Here is a 27,683-nt window from a genome sequence, read left to right as displayed (position 1 = left end):
TGATACCAGAAAATTCTGAGAGAGTATAACCCTTCATCATAAATGTCAGAGAAGCAGTGATATACTGTACGCATTTAAAGAAACTTTTAAGCCATCGGAAATCTGACCCCCAAGCCTACCGTAAAAGAATGGGTCATATCACTAACTGATACTGCTTCTTATAAGCAAGTAATATAGCCTGCAGCCATACCACCTCAAGCTGTGATCCCATCAGTTCTCATAAACTAAGCAGAGCCTGGCTGGGTTGTTGCATTGGTAGGAGATCTCTCAGGACAGCCCAGAGGCTCTGTGGAAGTGGTGTTAGTAATTCTGTAGATGGCACTGTTCCTTTCAGCTGGTACTGAGCCAATCACACACTGTTAGAATATGCTATGCCACTTTTCAGGTGAGGTATAGAACCAAGGTCCTGTTTACATGTGCTCACCAAAAACGCTGTGACATGTTTGATAATGGTCGGAGCATTCACCCTAGGGCCCTGTCCAAATTCCATCTGAGGAATTACATTCTACTCACAGACATCCCTCCTACAGTTTCACCTGGATCCGTTGTTCTTCTTTACTCTCTTCCTAACCTGCTACAGATGGGTGGATGAACAGGATAGTAGTTGTAATTGCATAACTGTATGTGGGGGTCCAGTTGTTTAGATAATATCGAGCCCATTAGGAATATCACCAAAATCTGAATATCAGCTTCTTTGTTCCCTTATCCTCCTAGAAGTCCCCAAAACATATACCCTCTCCTTCCCTCGATTAGCACAGGATCCCTCCTCATCTAGAGCTGTTTTTGAAGATCTAGGGTTGGCCGAAAATTTTCAGTCAAAACCGTTTTTTAATGAAAAATCTTTCATAAAAGCATCTGTTGATGTGGCAAATTTCAGCAGTTCATCAAATAAGTAAATAAATAAATAAATAAACACCGAGCTGAAAACTTAAATCTTTGATTTGGAAATGTAGATGTGGTGCATCATAGGATCTGCAGTTCAGGTGATCCATACTACCATTCTCCTCCATTGGTGGGTTTCCCCAGCTGGACCACATTTCCCAGGATGCCCACACCCATGACTTCCATGATGCATCCATTTCACCTCGTCCTGAGCCATCACATACATCATGGGAGATATAGACCAACCAGGGGACTCAGTCCATAGAAGAGATTTGGGACATGAAGTGCCCAAATTCAGATACAGCACTGTGGTGGCATTTCCTATTAGACATGTTTTATTTAAAATGCAAAGTTTTAAGCCAAATATTTGGAACTTTTTTCCAGCCAAAATTTTTCACCTTTTGATTTTTCTCTGAAAAAATCCAAATGTTCAGCGAAACTCCCCCATTTTCCAACCAGCTCTAATTTGATCTACTTCTGTATCTGTAGGGGGGGTTCTCATCAGGGCTGCTTTCTAGTCTTGCCTGTTTGGAAGGTTGACTGGTGCACCAGCTTCAGGGCATCGCTTTGCATGTGAATGTCTCCAGGGTATGGCTGGCTAGCCATCTTACCTTCCATTCTGAAGTTCCAGTACTAGGAATCACTCTATCTACCTCTTATACACTTTGGCAAAAAGAGATGTCCCAGAGTACACCGGACCACTGATTTTCCCAATGCACTTTGGGACATCTCTCTGCCTTACACTGTCAAAGCACGCTATGGAGCAGCACCTGAAGGTACCATGGGGCCCCATCAGGCTGGGCACTGATCAAACATATTTTACACATGGAATATACAAAAGGAGGAGGAGAAAATGGATGCAGAAAGATATAATGTGACTTATCAAGATTGCAAGCAGAGAATCTTGAGTCTCAGTCCACAACACAGTTCAGTAGATCAGGCTACCTCCTTAGTTCTTTTGCCCCAATCTCTTCACCTTTGAAGGAAATGTAGGTGAAAAGTGTATTTCTCCTCCGCCACCCTCCCTACTGTGTTTTCCCTCTGAAGGCAGAGTATGTATCCTGTATTTTTTACAACCTGAACTTCACTAGGATCCATTTGGACAATAGGCTGTTACAGAAAGGCAAGATCTCTATCACATAGATAACAAGATACCGAAGAACAACACAAATGCATGTAGGGAAAAGTTGTGCCTGACATTAGGAACTCAAGTATATGCATCTATTCGTATGCCTGCTTCTCTTCTCTTCTTGGGTCTTCCTGCCTTTCTTCATTTTCTTCCTTGTTTTCCTTCTTTTTGCTATTTTTATTAGATGGATTTAAAAGCCTGTGTTTTATTTATTTTTTAATCTCCTTGTATGTATTTCTGTAATTAGCAATTATAACTAGGGTTAGAGTCCCAGGTTATGAAGTTGTTTTTTTATTGACTGCTACAGAAGGTTAAGTTCAGCTTCCCATTATCTGATTGTATTTACCAGAACGGTGAGACTTCATTACCCTGTAAAAATGGACATTCCTATGAGCTGGCATCCCCCAGAACATTTAAATAAAAATAGCAATGAAAACCCCACCAAACATTATTTATGTCAGTTAGATAAAAATGAAAACCGAGGCTTTAAGGGGTAGGAGACAGGATCCCTTTTTTTTTTCTCTTTGGGTTTTTTTATGTGACAGAATGACACATTCTTCACTCAGCCACTCAAGCTAAAGAATGACTGAAGAATCCAGCGAAGGTCAAACTCATTTTCACCCATCTGATGCTCTTTTAAAGCAGACATAACCCTCTTTGGTTACCTCTGCACTGCACAGAAGCTAGTTCTGCAGCTCCAAATTAGAGGGAACCATGGCAAGACCTTCCCTTAGTGAAGCCTTTTGTGTTAAGGATAACAAATTTGCCAGCAGTGAAATTGTAATTTGCAAATTGGAAAGCATTGCTGCTGTAATGGTCTTCCATGCAGATAGCACCTTCATTTCACAAATGACCCCGGAGTGCTTTCCAATCCTTATCAAACTAAGACAGTTACAAAATTAGAGAGAAACTAATATAGGCCTCCGACTGCAATCAGACCGGTTGAATTTGTGCACCCTTTATGCCCTGCACTTTGTGTTGTAATTCATCCCAGTGCAATGGAGAATCAGACCCACTGTGTGTAGATATGGGAATGTGTTGCCTCAGCAAATAAAGAAACTCAGGCCACAGAGTCCTTTCTCTAGACAGGAAGAAGGGGAAGTTAGAACGCTGACGTGGGCGGCAGTCCAGTCCAGTGGACAAGGGGCCACATTAGCATTTGGGAGACATGGGCTCTGTTCTTTCCTCTGCCTTACAGATGTGTAATATTGGGCAAGTTACTTTGCCCCTGGTCTTGTCTACGTAGTTGATGTTTTGAGGAGCCTCTCTTACCACATGTTTGTCCAGTGAAAAGCAACTTCCTGGGAGGTAGGCGAGTGTGAATGAAGGTAAGGAGTAGCTGGGGTAAACTCATTTGGCTTGATTTTGAGCCTACTTGAATTCTGCAGGTTTGAATGCAAGTGTTGAGCACTTTTGGGCCCCCTTTACAACAAGGAGAGACTGAGGCAGGGGAGAAAAGGGGGCAGGGAATTGATGAGAACATAGAGTGAAAAAGGAGCAGAGGGTAAAAAAAAAAAGGAGAGACTGTGAGAAAAGGAGTAGGGGAGGAAGATAGAGAGAAATTCAGATGAAGAAATAATATACGATGTATCCAGAGCTTCTGATCAGGATTTGTCTGTCCCTAATATTCTACTTGTGTACCATAGAACAAGGCTTCTCTAAGTAGAAAGTAAAGGAGGAAGGGATAGCAGAAGGGTTTTTTTTCTTTGTTGTTTAAGTTGCCACACTGGGGGAGCAGGGGAGAAAAATGGGGAGGATAAAGGTAGGTAACCTCCACAAAGTAGCGGTGATGTTTGCAAAACTCTCCAACCCCTGGAGGTTTTCCCATCCTGTGCTCATAGCGACAATATCAACATTCAAAACCTGCAAAGAATGAGGAGGAAGGCTTGCCCAGTGGTTAGGGTGTACCTAATTGCAGATTCAATTCCCTGTTCTATCATGGGCTTCTTCTGTGATCCTGCCCTAATTTCTTGGTGCCTAATTTCTTGGTGCCATTCTGTGCCTCAGTTTCCCACCTGTAGGATTGGCAAAATAGTGTTCCCTATTGCTTGGGGATGTTGTGTGTTAAAGACTGTGAGGTGCTCAGATATTATGGTGATACTATTGGTCCATATAAATACCTAAGAGAGACAGATGGGTTGCATAGGGTGTGTTTGTTTTAGGCTGAGCGGGCCACTTTTCAGTTTGTGTTTTAATGTCACAGCTTCCTCACTCTAAAGACCTCTGAGAAGCTCTCTGACTACACCCTGGAATGTCCCTTCCTGTTTACACAGGCCCTAGATATTCTTTGGATGCAGTGCAGTTGTAGCTGTGTGGGTGCCAGGATATTAGAGAGACCAGGTGGTCCATTAGAAGATATTACCTCGCCCACCTTGCCTTAGCTATTCTTTATGAATGAAAATGCAGTAGTGCTAATTTCTGAGACACTGAAGACAAGAACCCTATCCTTACTCCTCACCTCGCACGCCTTCCCTTCTCCTCCTACCTCTCCAGCATCCCCAGCTTCTTAACAGTTAACATGGTTCATGTTCGCTGCCTGACTCCACTTAACCCCCAGCCTGCACAAAGCTGCTCCACTCCCTCTCCCCACCACCTCTGGCTGCTGTTGTTGCTGTTCCCAGGCAGAAGGGAAGGAACGGGATCCAGAGGATGAAGAAGATGGATTTCGAAAGGGTGTGGGTGATGAATGGGTAGAAAGTGGGGGAGGCAGTAGGAACTCACTGCAGTCCATGATGTGGCCTCACTTTGCCTTGGCTCATTTGCCTCCCAGCACAGTGCAATATCTGACCGAGGAAATATGAGTCATACAATAAATATCTAATTCAAAAATTAGAAACCTCCTGTCCCTTTCCGGCCCACGATCTGAATCTGTGAACAACGGGAGGCCATCAGATCTACATCGGAATGGTTATGCTGATGATACTTACTCAGCCTTTCCAGATGTTAAACTGTCTTAGTTACCTCTTGCAAAAAAGCAAGGCCTGTCTACAGTAGAAATTTACTTCAGTTTATCATAATTTATTTGTGTTATGGTGGCACATATGGTGGTCCCAACAGAGATCAGGGCCCCATTGTTCAAGGCTCTATAGATACAGAGTAAGAGATGGTCGGTGGCCCAAAGAGCTCCATGGTGCAAATCAAGGCTCTCTCTGTGTATACAAAATAATTACATGGGTGGTGCTACAGTAACACTGGCCAGTGGTGGCTGAAATCAGGGAAAATCCCTAACGTGACAAGACCTTAGCCTTTATCCGCTATCTGACTCACAGAGGCATTGTGATTGTCAAGAGTACTGACACAGGCATATTTAAAAATTACTAAAGTTCCTTCTGACCTGCAAGAAGGGAGATCCTCCCTTCCACCCACACTAATTCAATGTTATTCAGTGGAATTCAGTCCTCAGAGCAGGGGATTTCCTGGGCAAGGGGAATTGTAAAGTTCTAGAGCAATGTTCATATTACATTTAAAAGCACTGTACAAATGTGAATGGGCATTATTATGCCCACGTTACAAATGGGGAAACTGAGGCACAAAGGGGGTGAGGAAGTTTTGCTCAAGTTCACACAATGAGCCAGTTGCAGAGCCAGGAACAGAGTCTTCAGTTCCCATTCTGATGCTCTCCACAGTTGATCATGCTACTTCATTTGAGTGTCTTGAATGATAGATGGAAAGTATTACCCTTTGCATCATGCACTGCACAGATTTGTCTATTATTTGATGGCCAGAATGGGATAAATTGCCTTAGGGCTGGACAAAGGTGCTGAATCGACAACCCTGGATAGTGACATCCTCAGTTTACCAACAGAAGAGTGACTCTGAAAGCTTTCTTGTACACACTGCCATGTTCCTCCCCACTGACCTTCCACAACGCATTCTGTGGGTGAAAGGTCAGTTCATTTTTTGGGCTCTTTCAGCAGATTGCCACCAAAGGCGCAGTTAGCAATAAGCATAATGGTTCATTTTTTGTGATGTCTCCTAGCAACTAGACTGAGATTCACTGACTCATTTCATATCAGGGACTCCTAATAGTGATCATAGCAATGTAGGGCTGGGAGGGACCTGGAAGACAAGTCCAGCCCCTGTGCTGAGGCAGGACCAAGTAAACCTAAGCCATCCCTGTCAGATATTTGTCCAGTCTGCTCTTAACAACCTCTAATGTTGAGGATTCCATAACCTGCCTTGGAAGCCTATTCCAGAGCTTAACCACCCTGATAGTTAGTTTTTCCAAATATCAAACCTAAATCTCCCTTGCTGCAGGTTAAGCCCATTATGACTTGTGCTACCATTAATGAACATGGCTAAAAGTTGATCACCATCCTGTTTAGAACAGCCCTTTTACGTATTTGAAGACTGTTATCAGGTCCCCCCCGAGTCATCTTTTCTCAAGACAAAACATGTCCAGTATTTTTAACCTTTCCTAATAGGTCAGATTTTCTAAACCTTTTATCATTAATAACAAAACCTAGCTCCTCTACAACACTTTTCATCAGCAGATCACAACGTGCTTTATAAAGGAGGCTAGTAAATGTCATTACTCCATTTTGAATTTTGGGAAACTGAGGCACAGATAGGTGAAGTGACTTGCCCAGAGGTCACCCAGCAGACCAGTGGTGAGACTAGAACTCAGCTTTCCTAAATGCCAATCTAGGGCTGTATCAACTAGATCAAACTGCTTCCTTAAGTGACATCACTATGGTAACAAGAACTTTGAATTGCTACTTGACTTGTCTTTAGTCTTGAAATCCTGTATATACAGGCTGCCTCATGAGATTCCTACCCATCTTTGTAGCTGTGTCTGAAATGCCGTGGGTAATCCATCCACCTTCTCTGCTGTTTTTTACACTTCCTCTTCCAATCCCAGCCAAGCTCAGCCACCTTGGTTGAGAGTGAAAATGGGAATGGGTATAAAGAAGGCATGCTAGTGTGGGAACAACGTCTGACCAGCTTGTGTTTGGAGGGGCTGCATTACTCACGAGTAGTGAAGTGCTGTGGAGGTTGGGAACAGTTTGTGTCACTGTTCCGGGTGCATTTCCCAGAGTGGGGGTCCCTGAACCTGAAGTGGTAAAACCTGTGAACTGAACCAAGCCCACTGTTCACTCTATTATAATTACTTAGAACTTGTGTTACACACACAGAATGTAGTGTAGACATAGCCTAAGCACTACAGCACAATGCAGCTGTAGTACTTAGGCTATGTCAACACTACCGCGGTAAGTCAACCTACGCTACGCAACTCCAGCTACGTGAATAATGTAGCTGGAGTCGACATACCTTAGGCTGAGTTACCGCGGGGATTACACCATGGGGGGTTGATGGCAGAAACTCTCCCGTTGACTTACCTTACTCTTCTCATTGGGGGTAGAGTACAGGGGTCAACTGGAGAGCGATCTGCTGTCGATTTGGTGGGTCTTCACTAGACTCGCTAAATCGAGTGCCAGTGGATCAATCTCAGACCATCGATCCCAGCTGTAATGTAGACATAGCCTCAGTGAAGATGCTACCTATGCTGATGGGATATCTTCTCCCCTTGGTGTAAATACTTCACCCCCCTGAGATGCGGTAGCTAGGTTGACAGGAGAAGCCCTCTCATTGATATAGCGCTGTCTACACCAGGGGGTAGGCTGGTATTACTGCACTGATGAGCGGTGTGGATTTTCCCTCAGTGATGAAGTTCTACTGACATAAGTCTGTAGTGTAGACCAAGCCTTAGTAAAATCCAGTTGTTAAATTGCTAATCTAGAATTTAGGAGACCTGAATTCTAGTCCCTGCTCTTCCACACACTTTCCATGTGACCATGGGGGTGTCCCTTAGGCTTTCTGAACCTCAGTTCTCCATCTGTAAAGAGGGGATAATAGCACCACTCTATCTCATGGGTTGTTGAGAGGATAAATACAATAAAGGCTGTGAGGCACTCAGATACTCTGTTGATGGGGGCTGTAAAAGTACCTAAGAGAGGAATATTTGTACTGCAGTGTCTTGCGAAGTCCATTGTACTAGGCCCATATGTATAACAAGGCAATCCCTGCCACAAGGGTCTTGCAATCTGAGCATATGAGAGACAAGGGGAAATACCACAAACACATTGAGAAGCACATTGTAACACTGGGACAATTAAGATTAGTGTAGACAATTCTGATTATCACCTAGTAGCTATGAACATGATACTTCATCTTCCGGACAAAAATAAAATAAAATAAAGGGGAAAACTGCAGTGACTGAATAACAATGCTGAAACCTAGGGATAAATGTTTGCCTCAAACCTGGCTGCAATTCACATGAGAGAAACTAATGAAATGAGCCCCCCTGCCCTTAGTCATATCATCTGTGTGAGAGAGATGTTTTTAAACTCCCGGACTGATGAGGAGTTTAGGGGTTTTCTGATTTTACAGGACAGAATAATCTTTCCAAAAGTCCTTTTGTGTGTAAAGCCAGCCAAAGAAGAGAACATGTTTCTCTCTCTCTCCCCCAAAGATGGAGCTGTTGCAAAAGGAGAAAACAGACTGCTCAAACACGCACACATCCACAAAGTTCCGCATTGTGCAGCAAGACTTTGAGGCGTCTCTGAAAACATAAGTGCTTTCTTTCTGTAAGGAGAAATAAAAACCCTTATTATTATAGCAGCTGCGTTATTGCAAAATTCTACCAAAACACAACGACTGATATTAAGTGCCTAACCCCTCTTAATTGTCTATTTCATGGGCTTTAGATTTCAGGATTGCTAAAATAACCATCTGAAGACAAGACTTGGATTCGTTTTGTTTTATTATTTATTTTATTATTATTTCCTTACAATAATAACCCTTTGCACTAATACAGCACCATTCTTCCGAGGATCCAGATGATAAGGGCTGGCTTGTTGTCATTGTCCCGTCCCACCCCTTGGAAGAAAAGGAGCGAATACTCACCAGGGAGCAGAGTGTTGGGGAGGGGGCTTCTTTCCCCTATGGGGCCTGGGATTTGTGGGGTAAGGAATGGGAGACTCCAGCAACTGTGTAGCCATCTGACCTTCGAGACTGCTTCGTTGTTACATCCTCCTCCACAAACAGCCATTGGAACAACTCACCAAGGGTCGTAGTGGATTTTCCATCACTGGAAGTTGTCAAAGCAAGATTGCATTTGTTTTTAAAAGATATGCTCTAGTTCAACCATAGCTACTGGACATAAATCAGAAATTAATACAGGAAAATTCTGTGGTATGTGTTCTGCAGGAGATCAGGCTAGATGATGACCCTAAAATCAATGAATCTATGAATGGATGTATGAATTCTCTGGTAGACCTTGTGCTACTCACTCATGGATGTGGAGCGGACCCAGCAGGAGTTAACGTCGCTCAAAGCAGCATTAACGTCCAACTGAATTTCTGTGCAGAAATGCACCAGGCTAGGAAAGGACAATGCCATGGAGAGTAGCTGGTCTCCTGCCCATCCTGCCTAGCCCTGAAAACGTAACAGAGGAAAAAACCTCAGAGACATCAATGGAGGAGCTTTCATGGGATTCTAGAGAAAGGGAAGGTGTAGCAGGGTGGTCATCCGCTCCTGCCCGGAGGGGCTTAAACCAGCCCAGGAGAGGGCTGTGGCTGGGGGCAGGTAGCTCCCAGGCTGACTGGGGAAGTGGGCATAGCTGGGGCCACGCACCAAACAGACCACAGCCAGACCTTATAAAAGGGCTGTGAGCTAGACACTCAGAGTCTCCTCTAGCTGTGGAGGGAGATGGGCCTAGCTGCTGGGGAGCATACCAGAGTACCTGAGGTGGAGCAGGGCTGGGGGAAGGCCAAGGGAGTTGGGGAGCTCTGGCCTGGACTCCCCCACAGGCTGCAGGCTTAATGTGAGGCTGGATAGGTACTGGGGATGCAGGGGGCAGCCCAAAGGTAGGCAGAGGCAGCAGGTCCAACCCCAACTTGCCTGTGATGATTGGGTTATACACTGCAGTCCACTCCAGTGTGCGGGGGCTCAATGGTGACTGGCATTAGCCAAAGACTGAGGCGAGGTGGGGATAGTGGGTGGTGGTTCCCTGGGGAGGTGAGACCCAGAGACTGTGGGGGTACTGCCAGGGGGAAACACCCTGGGTAAAAGGGGCACCGGGGTCCGGGAGGGATATGGGAGCACAGCGGCAAGCGGGACACCAGCTTGCAGAGGGCACTCTGGAGTCTAGAACGCTAAATCCCTGGACGACCAGCAGGAGGCGCCGCAGGGGTGAGTTGCCTCACCATGACAGAAGGCCAATGTGGAGGTTGCACTTTCCCTCTCTCATGCTCTCTGCGGTCATTCTGCCTGAGTAAGAGCTTTTTCACTCATGTAAACAGAAGGGTTAATCAGGGCCTGATTAGATAAGATATTGAGATTCTTGTTTTATACATGGAAAGACTGAGACCAAGTGAGATTAAGGCCTCTTTGTCAGTGGGGTACTTTTGCAAAGTCAATGGAGTTAGTTGAATGAATGAGTGTGAATCCACATGTGAGTAATGAGGGCACCACAATCTGGTCCTACCAGACTAGGCCAAGGTCACACAGCAAGTCAGTGGCAGATCAGGAATAGACTCCAGGAGTATTGGCTCCCAGCCGCATTCTCCAACCTCTAGATCACACTTCCTCTGTTAATAGCTTGACCTTCCCAACCTCATACACAAGGAGAGTAGCTCTGTGTGTTGTCTCATGCCCCTAATGCAAAAGAGAGCAAAACTGATCAGAGGGACAGAAGGAGAGAATGCAAACAACTCTGCTTATTGGTTTTTTTTAAGTGCCTATTTGATCTGGCATGTGGGGTCTCCCCCTCAGTGCTGCTATTATTCCCATTTAGACTCTTTCTGTGTTTTCTGTAGCCAGTGGGAAAGAAGTAACACGGTGATATTTTATGCCACTGAGACAAAGAGCTATTGATCCCTTTTGTCTCTGGAAAAGGTTTCTAATAATTTCCAGATATATTGTAGATTGTGGGGCCACTATCTTTAGTTAAAACATGACACAGGATGGAAAGCAATTATTATTATTTATTTATTTATTTATTTACTTATTTATTTATTTAAAGTGTAGATTCCTTTTTGTTCTAATGGGCTCTGATATCAAAACAGCTGTCCAGTACGTTGTGAGCATGTTAGGTGTGTGCAGATTTAGTCTTGTGTTTGTTATTCATGACATTTAAATATGGGATTTGCATCTGATATTTTAAAATGTGTGTGTGTGTCTGAAGTACATGACCTCTGTGGCTAAGGATAGCTGGAAAGGAGAATCCTATGTGCTTTCTACATGCAGTCGCTTGTCTTGAGTCAAAAGGAAAACAAACAATGCAAAGAGATATTCAGAAAGCAGCTTCTCAGGTCAAATCATCTTGCGTCCCTGCCCAAACAAATTTGTCTCATTCATTCCAGGATCCAGTTCATAGTTCCTCCTTGTTTCTTTAAATTCTCCATGGACTAGTCTCGCGCTGTTTGTGTTGTGATGGAGGTAGCAGCGCAGAGAGGGACATGAGCAGTTATGTCAGGGGGCAGTGTTTCATGGCTTTGTCTAGACTAGGTGTGCTGGATGTATTTCCTGTGTGTTCCATCTAGCGATGATTATTTTACTATGTCCTGAGTCCAAACACACTCCCGCTCTCTTGTAGGTCATCCTACAAGTCATGCCATGTAGCCCAAGCTGATGCCTAAATAGACCCCGTTGAATCATGTCAGCTCGGCCGTGGTACTGCAATGTGGGTGGAGATCAATGTTTTACAACACACGAGTTGGATTAGTCCTTCCTGAGCTGTCCACAGTGCCTTATGCACTGCAAAAGTGTCCTCTCTGGCCCCATAGCTAACCTCCACATTCCAATAGCTGACCCAACCAGAAACCACCTCCCCTCCCAATGTAAATTTCTCAGCCACATGGGCCTCAGTTATGAGATGCTTTAATCTATGGTGACCAAGTTCTTTAGGCAAACTTCTTCCTGATTCATCTGTGCATTGGGCATCTGTTTGTGTAATATCCAATATATAGAATTCCTGGTGATGAGAGCTCCCAGTGGCTTTCCAGATGGCCAGCTGTGGACATTAAGGCACTGATTGCTACCAAGGCAGGATGAACCCCAGACTTCTGCAAACGAGAGAGTTTCTCACCATGCTGGGAATTTCACCAGAAGATCAATGGTGGTGGTGGTGGGGAATAGTCAAGGGATTGAAAGTGACCTACAGGAAGGCTAAGGACAGTTACAGTGAGTCTGGGAGATCACCCATGTGATGTCCATTTTATGAGCAAATAGATCGGTTCACAAGAGAGAAACTGGAAAAGATGTATTAGTCAGCACTACTTTGCAGTGGAGTGAGATCTACTGTTGTGCCTTGCTGCACGCACCCCACCTGCATGCCTCTCAACGTGACAAGGCCCACGTGATTTGTGACAGAGACCCAAAATGAGGAGCTCAACAAATATTCATGCCATAACATTAAAATGCTGTGTATTCCCTTTTCTGGGTGTCAAGGACTCTATCGACAACCTCAGCTTCATGAGTCTTTATTTCTAACATACATGGTTTTTAACAGAAGAAATGAAGAAATGCCAAGTTTGTGAGGAACGTAGGCAGCGTAGAGACTAAAATGACTGACATCTCTCAAAATGCTTGAAAGCTGTGCTTGCCTTACAGAACTTGTCTCTCTTTCTAACACTCTTATACTTCCTCTCCTCATCTAACATTGGTCTCCCTCTGTCCCTCCAGGCAATCTTGCCCCTCTGAGGGAGCCTTCTCTATGGCTCCTGCTTTGTGAACTTTCAGTGCCTCATGAGACTTTCCATTTCATTTTTAATCTCATCTGAAAACATAATGCCCTCTCTCACACCCTCCACTAGCCTGTACATTTTTTAAAAATTTTCTCTTTGCTCTGCTTCTATAAATGATTTAACTCTGTAAAGCAGGTTGGGTGGATCTGCATGAAAGATGCTGTCCACAATAAATGTGCATTGTGTGGTATTCAACAAATAGCTCCACTGCTATTCTTTGCAGCAGCCTCCAGGCTGCAGAGGCCCAAGGAGTTTTTAAAGAGTCAGAGTGCTGCAATGGGTGGGAGGGAGATCTCAGTGATTTCAGCATTGGTCTGCTAAACCCAGGATTGTGAGTTCAATCCTTGAGGGATCCATTTAGGGATCTGGGGCAAAAATTGGGGATTGGCCCTGCTTTGAGCAGGGGGTTGGACTAGATGACCTCCTGAGGTCCCTTCCAACCCTGAGATTCTATGATTGGCACATCTGGCCTTAGCATTTTGAGGCACGTCTGTGGAACAAGTTTCTCAGTCACCACCCCTACATCACTGAGCACAGGTCCTTCCAGATGGATTTGGGCGATCGTTATCAAAATGATTACATGCTAATATCAACTGAGAGCAGGAACATTCAGTGCCCTCCATCACCCAAAACTCCTGTTGCAGAAGCAGAAGCAAGCAGCTTTGTGCTGAGGTCTGTGCATAGTTTTCAATCTTTTGGAAAAGTTTTGCAAGGGACAGTTCTTCAAATAAGCTACCACTCTGGAGGCTGGAAGACCCACAAGCTGCTGAAGGGTTGGCATGGTAATGAATTTTAGCACTTAAGTAGTGCTCTGCAGACATTAACTCCTTCATTATCACAAAACCCCTATGAGGGAGGGAAATGTTATTGTCTCTGTTTTACCAATTAAACACTAAGGCAGGAAGGTTAAATGACTTGACCAAGGCCATTGGGGAGTCAGTGTCAGAGCGGAGGTTAAAAAGTAGGAGTTCCTTTTTTCCAATCCATACCCCATTCACTAGACAGTGCTCATTTTCATGATCTCAGATTGCCCCTTCTGTGCTAATTATTTATGGTTGTGCTGAGAAACTACAGTACTGAGTATCAGTGCAAAATTCCCAAGATAGACAGTTCACTTTTCTGAAATTATATGAATAGATGTTAACTCTGATATTTCTCCAATGATTCTCTCTCTCTTTCTCATTCTCATTTTCTCTTTCTTACTGTAGTTTCCTATGCATCTTTTTCAACAGTATAATTGAATAAAGCAGGCAAAGATTACAATTCATATCCACTGCAATCTTTGAAAGGGAGGCTAATTTAATATGCCAAGGTGATGAGTCAAGTGAGCAGTGAACCTCCATAGGTTTACAGTTCAGATTCATTTTGGATAGATACACAAAAGATATTTATCTGGAATCTACCTGAGCTAAACAAACCTCTTGAGTATGCAAAATTAGGCTGGAAATGTCTCAAGGAAATTTTTCTCTTGTGAGAATCCTGGGACTACATTCTGTTCCCCAAATCAGCAATAATTCAGAAATCCAGGCAGGAGAATAGCGCAATATTCCTACACCTCAGTGACCCATTAGCTTGGGACCGGGTCATGTTTTAGGTGCATGTTTGAATGGGGAGGGTTCTAATTTTACCTGAACTCATTCCACTGTCCCTACTCTCAAACAAACATTAAGAAAGATACAAAAATCTTTCCAATATCCCCCCCAAAATCAGAAGCAATACATGGACAAATAAATAAAACATGCAGGCAATGCAAATGGTAGGTTCTGGGCAATAGAAAACACATAAACTACTAGTGTTGTTCTGAGATTTACACATCCATATTTCACACATGCCCTATTGCTTTATCATACCATTAAGGGAGAGAGTGGCAGCCTCTAACCATCAACACCCATCATTAAATCATTACAGAAACTCTCTTATTTATATATATATATAGAGAGAGAGAGTACAGAAATTTGGAACAGTTGTCAAACCTGCTAAGCTGGGGGTTCTCAAACTGGGGGTTGGGACCCCTCAGGGGGTCACAAGATTATGATGTGGGGGGTCGCGAGTTGTCAGCCTCTACCCCAAACCCCACTTCACTTCTAGCATTTATAATAGTGTTAAATATATATTTTTTTAATTTATAAGGGGGGGAGGGGGTATAATCAGAGGCTTGCTGTGTGATTGGACTAGATGATCTCCTGAGGTCCCTTCCAATCCTGATATTCTATGATTCTAACGGGGTCACCAGTACAAAAGTTTGAGAACAACTGTGCTAAGCTGTATACAGAATTCAGTGTTAACACTTGAAAGAAAAGTAATATTATCCAGCTACCACATCAAGGACAGCCTTAGGATGGAGATAGACAAGAGGGTTTTCCTGAGGTGTTGGGAAACAGAAAGCAAAGCAAAGCTAAGTGACAAACATTTGGTGCAAAGCAACCGTATATGGGGATGAGCTACCTGAACCAGTGCAAACTACTCCCTGGAAATACTAATGTGAAAGAAAAGCAGCTTTTAAAAAGCTAATGGGTGCATTGATTTATTCTGTTCTATTAGAAGAGATCTCAGGAGTGACCACATATACCCAACCTGAACTTGCAGTGCTGAGAAAAAACAATGGGTAAAAAAATTGAGTGGAACATATTGAAAGAATGAGCATAAGCTTTTGTGAGCTACAGCTCACTTCATTGGATACATTCCGAATGAATGCATCCAATGAAGTGAGCTGTAGCTCACGAAAGCTTATGCTCAAATAAATTTGCTAGTCTCTAAGGTGCCACAAGTACTCCTTTTTTTTTTGCGAATACAGACTAACACGGCTGCTACTCTGAAACCTGAAAGAATGAGGGCTCTGGTAATGAAGCAACTGCAGGTTTAAACCCTGCATAAGGGGCCTGATCCAGATCCGACTGTGGTCAATAACGTAACTCCCATCAACTTCAGTGGGCTTTGGATCAGGCCCAGATTGCACCAAAGCCTCTCTTGTTTTTCACTTTGCTAATTCCCAAGCTCGATCCTTCTCAGAAAGCACCTCTCACGGTCTCCTCAAGTCTCAGTAAAGAGGTATGAACACTATGCAGAGGTGAAGTCTGATATTAGAAATTAAGGAATTGCTAAACTGTCTCAAGAACATAAGAATGGCCATACTGGGTCAGATCAATGGTCCATCTAGCCCAGTGTCCTGTCTTCCAACAGTAGCCAATTTCAAGTGCTTCAGAGGGAATGAACTGAACAAATAATCATCAAGTGATCCATCCTCATCAACACTGGATATTTTTTTTAAAGATACGCTCTATGAATTTTTGTGAGGGAAGTTCTCTGGCCTGTGCAATGCAGGAGGACAGACTAGATGATCACTATGGTCCCTTCTGGCCTTGGCATCTATGAATCTACAAACCTGTGGTTGGTCTATCCCAATGTCCTGTTTCCAACAGTGTCCAGTACCAGTTACCTCAGGGGAAGGTTCAAAGAACCCTGTAGTAGGCAGGTGTGGGATAATCTGCCCCCTGGGAAAGTCTCCTAATCCCTGTTACTAAAATCTTATTTGCTCTTACCCAATAAGCCACACTGCAGATTTATTACACCATTATGCTGTGGCAGAGCATTCAAAATATCTGAAATGAGGCTTTCATTGCTAAACTAAATGAAAGCTGCAGCTTCTCAGATCTTACCATATTTTGTTTTGCCCACTTGCTAATTTGCCAAATGTGGTGGGTCTCCTTTGCACACCCATTGTTTCATGTTCTCTATGTATATAAATCTCCCCACTGTATTTTCCACTGAATGCATCCAATGAAGTGAGCTGTAGCTCACGAAAGCTTATGCTCAAATAAATCTTAGTCTCTAAGGTGCCACAAGTCCTCCTTTTCTTTTTGCGAATACAGACTAACACGGCTGCTGCTCTGAAACCTGTCATTAGTGAGTCTGGTCTTTTTGTTGGACACAGACCCCTGAGGGTAGACTTGGTATGAGTAACTGCTGCAAGAGTTGTTGGAACTGTTCTGATGGTGATTCTAAGCTTATGTTGAGGGTGTATAGAAGTTAAAACATTCTGGGGGGAAATCATAACTGTCATTGTAAGAAAAGCAAAGCGGAGAAGTAGTAAATTGGGCTCTCATATTATCTGATACGTCAGATGTTTTAGGGATTCCTAAGAAACTTTTAAAATGAATAGTTGGCCATCTAATGACGTAAAAAAACATATCATACAAAGGCATGGAAAGGAAAGAAATGAATTACCCATGAAAGAATTCATAACAGATCTCACTGATGCAGCCGCAGATGTAATGTAATTTATATCTGGAAGAAAAAATGGAGGAGTTGGGTAAGATTTAGAATCCTTTCTCAAGTAATTTTATAGGAAGCAGCGTTAAGAATATTAGGAGCCTTTAATGAACCACTGAACTGGGCTAAGCCTACGTTACTGTGAAACAAACCAATGATAATGCGCATTGAGCTGTCTGTTAGCTGATGTCAGCTTGGGGGATAGCACTGATGTTGTTAATTATCATCATTTGTATCATGGTAAGACCTTGGAGTCTGATCACGGCCTTATTGTGCTGTGTATTGTAAAACATATAACCGTGGGTGTGGGTGTAATAATTTTCTTACTTTCTTTCATGGGATAGATTCTGCCTTGTATCTACCATCCCACACTGGTGGTGAGGAAATTCACCACCCCGCAGAGCTCTGGGAGAGACCGTGCCTCACTTATTAACAAAACCTGGGCTGGATAGAGGAAGGGGAGAAGAGTTGGCTTGTACTCCCTACTGTATTCTGTCCCTTTGAGTACTGACTTGATCTACATTTTGCGGGCAATTAGTATTCTAGGAGGAACAGATGTTTTGGCAGGATATTTCCACCTGAAAGTGATGTGGTGCTGGCACACCACACTGGAAGTGTGTATTTCAGTTGGAAATGATAACTGTTTGGAAGTGGGTATTTCAGTTGGAAATGATAAATGTGTGTATTTTTGTGAGAATGCTTAAAAAAGAGAGAAAGTTATTACAAGAGGGAAAAGAAAGCAAGAGAGAGGCTGGGACAGCGTGGGGAGAGAGAGAGAGAGAGAAGATGAAACGTGCTTTTTCCAATAGTTAGTGTTTTTCATACATCCCAGTGTATATTGGGTACATTTCCAAGCTGCACTTGATGAAGTGAATGAATATTTCATTTAATCAGCTGCATTCCATTATGTAGCACATCCTGGGTCTTCTTCTAGGATCCAGGCTGCACTGCTTTTGGCTTACTTGTTATAGGAGCACCATTCCAAAGAGCTGCACAGGGGACTGATTCTCCCATTGCAGGATGCCAGCAACTCCCACTGACTCCAGTAGAAGCTACTGGTACCCTGCAGTTGGAAGATTTCTCCCCTGGGCATCACTTTGGGCAGGTGCCCCATGACTTAAGTGACATGGGAACATTCTCCAGTTATACTGAATGAGTGGCAGAACTTCACTGTGACATTATCCCTATGTATATCCCTAGGGACCAATTGGAGTCTGGTTCCTGTGGAGGTGGAGATCAAGTGGCTAAGCCAGTGATGTTCTGAAGTTGCACCAGGCAGAAACAATCAGAATACCTCCTGGGGTGGGAAGGATACGTATAAAGTGCTGGTGAACAGTGCAGCACATTCCTTCATCCCCCACCTGTCCCGCACCCTGCTAGCAGACACATGGGGTTTAAGGACATGCCATGACCTAGCTTCATTCATGGCACTCCACTGGGTGACAGATTATCTTTCTAGGGATTAGGAAGTGCTAATGTCAGTGTTCTGCATCATTCTTTGTCCTGTGCCCTCTTCCCACCAGAATCCTTCCCAGACCAGAGGTGTAAGATGACCCAGAATTTAGATTTGCTTCATTTGTCAGGAGCTCTGAATCCTTCATAAAGGCCTGCCTCTTCTCTGGATTAAGTCTGTTCCTATCAGGTTGATTGAAATCAGCAGCTGATCTTGTTATCCAGATGTTTAATTCAATGGCAACTTTCTATAACCAGTGATCAAATTACCCAGTGGTACCTGCCCAATGTGATCAACATGAATCGAAAAGGGTAGGAGTTTGTGTTAGTTTCAATACAAACAATTTGGTTTCAGAGGCTTTGGTCAAAGCAAAGAGAGAATCGCTCTCTACCTAGATCCTTTTCTGTCCAACTTTAATTTCTGAGCACCTCACAATTTAAATTAAACAGGGATTGAATTGACTGGAAGGCTCTGCTCATTCATAATGAAGAAATTATGTGGCCCTGAATGACACCAACCTCTCATCAACTTCAATGAGAGCTTGGCTCAATTATGGACCCCACAGAGTTTGGCCCACCAGGAACACAATAGAATCCAAGTTGCTCTTCCTTCTCTTTTCAGTGCTAACAGGGATAAAACTTGCTTGTGTTTTGTAAAGGAAAAAAAGATTATCAGATGTGACACACAGGGAGCAGACACCTTGTGTAAGAAAGATGCCAGTTTACAAAGGCAAGATTTTGGACCAACCACATTGCGAGGGGACAAGATGGTTACCTACTTCAATGTCTCTGGAACAAAGCAAGTTAAATACCCCCAGTGTTTAACAGATGCACAAGTGTACCTTGGGTGATCAATGTATTTTGGACACAGAACTGTCATCTTGTGTCTTATGTTTTTATCTGCTCTGGTGCTGTACATCTGTGGTTTGTTAATAAAGCATTTGCTTTTTAGTGCAGGCAACTCCCAGGTTTAGTACTGCTGGACTTATATTAACTATCTCACCTCCTACACACACACACTGCTTTCTAAATGTGCTAAAATAGCATTACAAAGCTAAAGAGGTACAGACAGACAAAGGGAAGGAAGTCGCTAACTGCAGGTCTGCAAAACAGCCCTGGTATTCTGCATGTTAACATTACAGACCCAAATATTGGCAACAGACTAACCCACCATGCATGGAAAGTGAATCCAGAGCATCCTTGAGAGTTTTCTTAGGAAGATAGTTGTAGCAGGGAAAAAGGCTGACACGCAAGCCCATGTATTAGAGTCCTGGTATGAGGCAGGACCTGCTTAAAGAATCTGGCAAAAACAGGGCTGCTATTGCAGAAATACACATTCCTAAAAAGTGCTAGTTACAGAGTACTCACGTAAATACATCCCAATTTCAAGTGGTACCAGAACATCCCAATATCAAGGATGGTAAAAAATCATTCCCCAAAAAGTAGGAAAACACTGCCCTCCTCAAAGATATGGTCTGGATAACAGCACGTAATAGAAATGTTTTTATCAAACCAACATGTACAAGGTAATAAGTAATAACTAGCCACGTCAGAGAGGCAGTACTAACTTGTTTGTCTCAGAGTATAAAGATGTATTTCAGAGGGACTATCTCTAGCTTAGGGAGGAATGAAAATTTCCACCGTTCACTGAGCTGGTCCTCTGTTATAGGTATACATGTATTAGTGGTCTGGTAAAGTCTGTGGGGCGTGCTTTGTTGACAATAAATCTGACCAGATGCCTTCGTCCCTTAATGGCTCTTGTGGTGATTGGGTGGTTCGCTCGAGGTCTGCTGTGCCAACTGTCTGCGCAGGGCTGAGGCAGCACACACAGGGAACACACAGCCAAACATCTATCAACATCTAACTACAATAGTAAATTGGACCATGAACCTAATTTTACACCCTATCCTATAGGCAGCTGCTTCAGCGCCATAATGTGCCCTCCTCCCTCTACTTGTCACCCAGTGCCTCAGAACAAAATGAACCACCTGAATGAATCAGCACATCCACTTTCTGCAAATTTATCTAATCATATGTTCTTCTTTAAGGCCCTGATCTGAGGTCCATTAAGTCAATGGCAATCTGTTCATGTACTTTAATCAGCAATGGATTGGGCCCTGGGTCAGGGTAGTCTGAAGAGGTCAGTGGCCACATTTCTTTTGGTTGCTTGTGGCAAAATAGTGAAGATAGACATTTAAATCCTGGTGTCTGTCCCCATTGTTTTCTCCCCTTTAATTTGAGAAATCAGTGTCTATTGTAAACCTCAAACTTTCATTGACATTCACTTTAAAAGCCCACATATTTCTGCTACTACAAACACTACAGAATAACAACAATATGAAGAAAAGATGAAGTACCTTTTGTGCTAAGATATTACAATTAAAGTATTGTGCATGTAAGCCTTGGACTGTAGTCTGCACCAGCCTAGAAAACAACATTGCTCACTGACAAACGACTATGCAGCATTTGTGAGTTTATCTCAATGAAACAATAATACTGCTATAGATCACCGTTACAAGGTGCAAAATATTGGCCACTGCCTTTGTGTAACATGATGTTTAATGACCTAGCAACCTTAATTGCTGTCGATGCCATACACACACACACACACACACACACACACACACACAAAATCTGAATGAATGTATCATAAGAAAAGTTCAGATTCTAATAGAACATCGAGCTCCCAGACAGTTATATTTTGCTCACATTATATTTTGCATGTGTGTACTGCTGTATATACAGTGTGTGTATTTATACACATGCACACAAAGTGTCATCACACCAAGAGAGAGATACAAGCTTAATTGGATAATTTTTGATGATAGCACAGATTGTCTCCCTTCCTCAGCATGGCTAAAGATGACTCACATTACAATCTTTTTTTAAAGATATATCCCTCGCTGTGGGTTTACTCTTCCCAGAAGGTTTGCATTATGGTGAATGTGGTGGTACATCATGGATACACAGTGACAGAATGAAGTAAAGCCATTAAAAAGAATCCCTCTTTAAGATACATTGCAACACGGGGCGGGTGGGGGGTGGGATAGACTCATCTTTCGGTGGGTATGGGTGGGTGTGCATTCCCAACTCCCACTGCCCTGCAATTTCCAGCCCAACTTAGTGAAGAGGCAAGAGATGGCAGTGTTGACACATCTGTGGCAGGCAGCTACTCACTGACCAAACTGGAAGATTAGGATTCTTCTTCACATTTATAGTTTTCTTTTTGTTTCTTTCTCTTGACAAAGTTTTTTACTTCCCACCCCCAGCCTCACGTTCCTTCCCTCCCTAAAAACTAAAAATCCTAAAAAAGTAAACAGGTGGGTTATACATCAGGAGAAATTTGCTGGGGTGTCGGAATGAAGACTCAAAAATAAATACAAGCATGGGAAGAGAGGAAAGAAAAAAAAAAGCATGATAAATTACTCGTTACTAAATGGAATTGTTTCAATCAGAAACTTAAAAAAAAAGAAGAAAAGAATGAACTTGCTGTTTTCCTTGATTCTAGCTTTTTTGCAAGAAGATCAAAGAGATTTATGACCTGTGTCTCTTGGAGTCTGATGCCAGAAAAGAACATTCTCATTAATAGTCATTTTCTCATCAAAATGGGGCTCTTATGCAGACAATATGCAGAGCTTTTGTAAAGCTGATTGTTGACAAAATTTTCAATAAGTTTCGGTGCAATGCATGGCACATGGAGCACAAAAATAGAAGGGTAGCTGATAAGCTGATAACTTTTATGCATCAGCAAGGAAAAATCAGCAACTTTCTGAAAACTGAGAACCAGCAGTGAAATATGGTGGGGGAACAACAATGCACAAGTGGTTACTGGTTTGCAAGGAGTGAACCTCAACATTTTCAGAGGGTCATTTTCAGAGGTGAATTAGGAGAAGCATGTTGAAGTTTGGCTGGTTCTTTGAACTTTATTAAAATCTCTGGCATCTGGAAATCTTGAGAGGACTAGGTTTTCTCATGATATTTCCTGTACTTCCAGGTCTCAGATGAATCTATAGCAAAACCAGCAAGTGACAAACTACCATGGTATATTACTGCAAAATTAGATAACATATGGAGTGTTTATGCTTTTCTTTGTAGTGGTGAGGTTACAGAGACAAGGTACTGGACTGGAAGGACTTTGTTAGCTCTGGTATAGCAGTTCTTGCTATGAGAATAGCCATTCTCAGTTAATATCAGTAGCACAGGACCTGCTTAAGTTATTCACCCAGCTCTACTCCTTGGTTGGACAGATGGAGACAGTGATATACAGTAGGATGCTCAGATGTGAAGTAAGGGAAAATGGAGCTAGCCTCAGAAAGCCTTATGGAAGATTCCAGGATCAGGAGACAAGGGGATGCTCCACTGTACATTTGAATAAAGAACATTTGACAAGTGTTAAAGTTAAATGCCTTCCTCCGTGTGTTGTCGAGCATGTCCTCAGCCCACACACTTCAGCACCACAGGAAGGTTTTGGCTGACAAGCATTTGAAGGACAATAATATGTTTAGCCTGAGACACGCTGATGATTTTGAAATTGTTCCAAATATAACAGATTCATCATAATAACTCAAAGTCTTCAATGTTTTTTCAACATCATCAAAAGCTCCTTCTTTCTCCTCTTTCTAATTTCATCATACTCATCAACAGGCACAAGTGACGCTAGTAAATAAGAGCCTGAAGGGTGTTGAATAACAAGCAAAATGGTTCTGGAGATGGAATAAACTGTTGGAACAGTCAGCGAAGTCATGTGTTTGTGTAAAGGACAAAGGGAAAGGTCTACATAAGCTGACAAATACCAATTGCCAGTGAACATTTTTCAGTTCATTGCAGTAAAATCTTTCCTGTTCGATGTCTATGCACCAAGACCCACCAACTGGTGGCTTGTCTGTGTGATTGCAACACATCATTAGTGGGGTAATAGAGTACACAGCTTTCTGTGATTTTGGAAATGTTGTAATCACCCTAAAATGTACTGTCTGGAGATGCCTTAGTGAAATAGAATTTACACATCATTTTAAAAATGGTCAGGCTCCTTGTACCTGTGTATTATCGACGTGGATGTAACATCTCAACAACCAATCAGCTTCCATTTTAGCTTTTAAATCAAATTTGTTATTGTCAATATAGAACCAAAAGACAACGGCTCACTACTTCTAACTTCCTGTTCTTCCCAAATTAATGGTCAGTACTGCTTTCAAATCAGGGTGAATTCTTCCTACACTAGGCCGCTGCCCAGGATCAAATGCGCTGCACCTTACAGAATTCACACTATCCATTTCAAATATGAAACATGGATGTTAAAGATTATGGTCACACTTTATATTTGTACATTTTTACAAGTCATTTACAAAGGGTTAATAGGAGAGCTGGTTGAAATATTTTTGCCAAGATTTTATCTGTTGAAAAATGCTGTTTTGTCAATACCATCATTCTTTCATTCTATGGCCCAGAGCTTAGGGCACTGGCTTCCGATGTGGAAGACCCAGACTCAGGGCTTGTCTTCACTAGGGGGAGATTGACACTGCTGCAATCAAATCTTGTCTAGTGAAGACCAGCTAAATCAATGGCAGGGTGCTCTCCGGTCAAACCCAGCACTCCAGCTCTCCGAGAAGAGTGAGGTAAGTCAATCGGAGAGCAGCTCCCGTCGATGCAGCGCAGTGAAGACGCTGTGGTAAGTCGACCTAAGCTACGTCAGCTTCAGCTACGTTATTCACATAGCTGGAGTAGCAAAACTGAGGTTGACTTACCCCAGTAGCGAAGACAAGCCCTCAAGTCCTTATCATGACTCAGGCAGAGTAAGGAGTTGAACCTGGGTCTCCAACATGCTCAGCTAGGTCCTGGAACTCCAAGATGTAGAGGGAGAGCCTCCCAGTTTTGAAAGACCTTGATTTTTGATCGAATAGGAACAATTTTTTTTTTTAAACCGCAAAATGTTTTGAGACCTGGAATTGTTTTCCAGCCAGCCCTAGTCGACATACATTATGAGTATAGTATAGACAGAAGTAGTATATGCTCTGGGTGGTTATAATCATAGAGTTAGATATCACAGAAAATTATAAGCCATAGTTATGAACAGACTATGAACTTGGTCTCTATAACTATTGGGTAACTCTTTATTAAAACATCTATTAATCCTTTGTGAACAGCTCATAAACGTACCCTTAATATAAAGTGTTTAATTTACAGTAGCTGCAACATTCAACAGACTTAACCCCCAGCACCTCCACTGACAGACACAGACATACAAAAGTGTGCGTCCTCTTCCAAAGGAGAAATTTTAAAAAAGGAGGATGAATCTCGTGGTCCTGCTATTCAGATCCCATATGCTGGGAACAGGGCCATCCCTAGGGGGGGGCGCAGGGCCTGGGACATAGGCACTGAGGTTCTAATCTGCCAGGGGGTGCTCCTCCCAGGCCCTGCCCCCACTCCACCCCTTCCCCCATGGCCCCTCCCCCGCCCTACTTCTTCTCACCCCTGCTCTGACCCTGCGGAGCAGGGGTGCTTACCCACCTCTTCCCATCCCAATCCTAACTCTTCCCCCCACCAGTTCCGCCCCCTCTGCCGAGCGCTCTGGACCCTTGCTCCTCTCCCCTCCCTCGCAGTGCCTCCTGACATGAAATATCTGATCTGTGGCAGGCGGTAGGCGCTGAGAGGGGGGGAGGCGCTGATCAGCGGGGCCTTCCAGTGGGCAGGAGGTGCTGAGGGGAGGGAGAGGTTCTGGTAGGGGGGGTTCCTCCTCGTCCCCACTCTCCGCCCACCCGCCCGCCTGCTGCTTGCCTCCCCATTTGCCTCCTCATACCAGTCACCTGCCCACCTCCCGCCTCACCTCCCCACCCACCTCCTCATGAATTGTGGTGCCCAGGGCAGCCGCCCCGATTCGCCGTACACAAAGGACAGCTCTGGCCGGGAAGGTAGATGGTTAATATGGACCAACTCAGCGGCAGGGACAGAAGAATCTATAGATAATGCACAAGTATTCATTCATAAAGAGGATGTAAAGTCTTCTTTTTTCACAATTGTGAGCTTGTGGGGGATTCAACAACTATTCCCCAGGCCAGTTCTAGTGTACTCCCCAATGGATCAGACTCTTGTTCGATAAGGGGAATATGTGGATGGGTGCTCTGATAATTTTACCTAGCTCTTTTATTGTGCTTTTTATCCATAGATCTCAAAGCACTTTGCAGTGGAAGCAGCATTGTTATCTTCATTTCACATCTGGGGGAAAATGAGGCAGAAGGGGGTGAAGTGACTTGCCTCAGGTCTTATAACAGATCAGTGGCAAAGGCATGGTTAAACCCACAACTACTGAGTCCCACTCCACTACTCTGTCCACTAGCCTCACGGCCTCCTTTACCTCAACCCCATTCACTCACCAAAAATAGAAACTTTTTTTAAAACTGTACAGTGACCAGGACTTATTCCAGGATAGATCAATTTCTTTTGTAGAATCTTCATTCCTTGACTTGTGACTTCTCATTGAAAATGTGCCACAGAGCCATGGTTTTTTCTGTCTGTATAAGTTTTACACTGCTTGCCTGTGCAAATGGAGAGGCCATAACATATAACATATGTCTGTTTTAAGGCCTCTGTGCATTGCCAGAGTGGTGGGAAGGGGTCTTAGTGTAATTAAGAAACAGGCCCTAAAGCTCTTTGATATCTATGTTCTGTAGGTAAGGTGCTTGCACTCTTATCTACATGTTCCGCAAAGCACATGCAACCTGCTTCCTATTCAGCATTTCTCAGAAGAATACGCTGAAGCTGTTCCAACCTCTGTCCCAGAGGTGTAACAGTGGTGTGTGCTTGTTGGTAAGGGAGTGCCAGCAAATGGAAAAGTCTGTGCATTGGCATCCGGAAGACCCTCCATGAGTAATGAGGATTCCATCTGCTCTCCGCTAAGGAATTGTGGGTGACCTGAGTCTGAAGCAGAAATATGCCCATGGAGCAGAAATCTGCACCATGACCATGGTACGATGCCTACGGCAAGCTCTGATAGCCAGTGTGACACATTAGGTTATAGAAACCCCCTTGGGACTGCCACCTGATTTGCTGAGCCTGTTTTCCCTGGCAGCTTGGGACTTCAGTACACTGAAGCCAGTGTTGTTGAGCCAGACACTCTAGCCTGCTGCAAACACAGATCCAGGTCTGAACTACATCCTCCAAAAGCTGCAGGTTTAACTGAAAACAGCTTAAGTGCTCCTGTCTCTAACATCCAGATACCCAGTTCCCAATGGGGTCCAAACCCCAAATAAATCCGTTTTACTCTGTATAAAGCTTATACAGGATAAACTCATAAATTGTCCACCCTCTATAACACTGATAGAGAGATATGCACAGCTCTTTGCTCCCCCAGATATTAATACTTGCTCTGGGTTCATTAATAAGCAAAAAGTGATTTTATTAAATATAAAAAATAGGATTTAAGTGGTTCCAAGTAATAACAGACAGAATGAAGTAAATTACCAAGCAAAATAAAACAAAAACATGCAAGTCTAAGCCTAATACAGTAGGAAACTAAATGCAGGTAAATCTCACCCTCAGAGATGTTTCAATAAGCTTCTTTCAGAGACTAGACTCCTTCCTAGTCTGGGTCCAGCAATCACTCAGACCCCCATAGTTACTGTTCTTTGTTCTAGTTTCTCTCAGGAATCTCTTTGGGGTGGAGAGGCTATATTTTGAGCCAGTTGAAGACAAAATGGAGGGGTTTTCAGGGTCTTTTATATTATCTCTCTTGTGGGTGGAACCCCTTTGTTCTCCTGTGCAACATCACAGCCACAAGATGGAGTCTCTAGCCACCTGGGTAAGTCACATGTCTATGAATGATTCAGCTTTTTGTAGGCTGACACCATTGTTTACATGTTAGTTTGAACGTTCCAGGAAAGCTCAGATGTGGATTGGCATCTCCCAGAGCCTATTGTTAGTTAAGTACTCGCAATTACTTGAATAACCTCTTCACACTATGTTGACCAAATCTGCCTTATGTGCTTCCTACAGCAAACACTTTAAATACAAGTATAGAGCCAATGCTCATAACTTCAGATATAAAAATAATACATGCATACAAATAGGATGAATACATTCAGTAGATCATAACCTTTGCAAAGATATGTTACATGGCATATCTAGCATAAAACATATTCCAGTTATGTCATATTTACACTCATAAGCATATTTCTATAAAGTATTATGGGGTGCAATGTCACAGCCAG

At 43.3% G+C, this 27,683-nt stretch overlaps 1 long non-coding RNA gene across 1 annotated transcript; it reads left to right on the top strand.

The window, feature by feature from the left end:
• Positions 1-972: 972 nt before the first annotated feature.
• LOC122460459 lies at positions 973-27,533 on the top strand. Its single transcript, XR_006281770.1, has 3 exons — positions 973-983; positions 3,178-3,188; positions 27,313-27,533. It is a non-coding gene; the product is annotated as an uncharacterized LOC122460459 (long non-coding RNA).
• Positions 27,534-27,683: the final 150 nt, after the last annotated feature.

Source organism: Dermochelys coriacea, chromosome 5 (assembly GCF_009764565.3).
Source record: "Dermochelys coriacea isolate rDerCor1 chromosome 5, rDerCor1.pri.v4, whole genome shotgun sequence".
Taxonomy (NCBI): Eukaryota; Metazoa; Chordata; order Testudines; family Dermochelyidae; genus Dermochelys; species Dermochelys coriacea.
The sequence above is the reverse complement of the archived record's forward strand: the minus strand, read 5'-3'. Positions and strand labels throughout refer to the sequence as shown.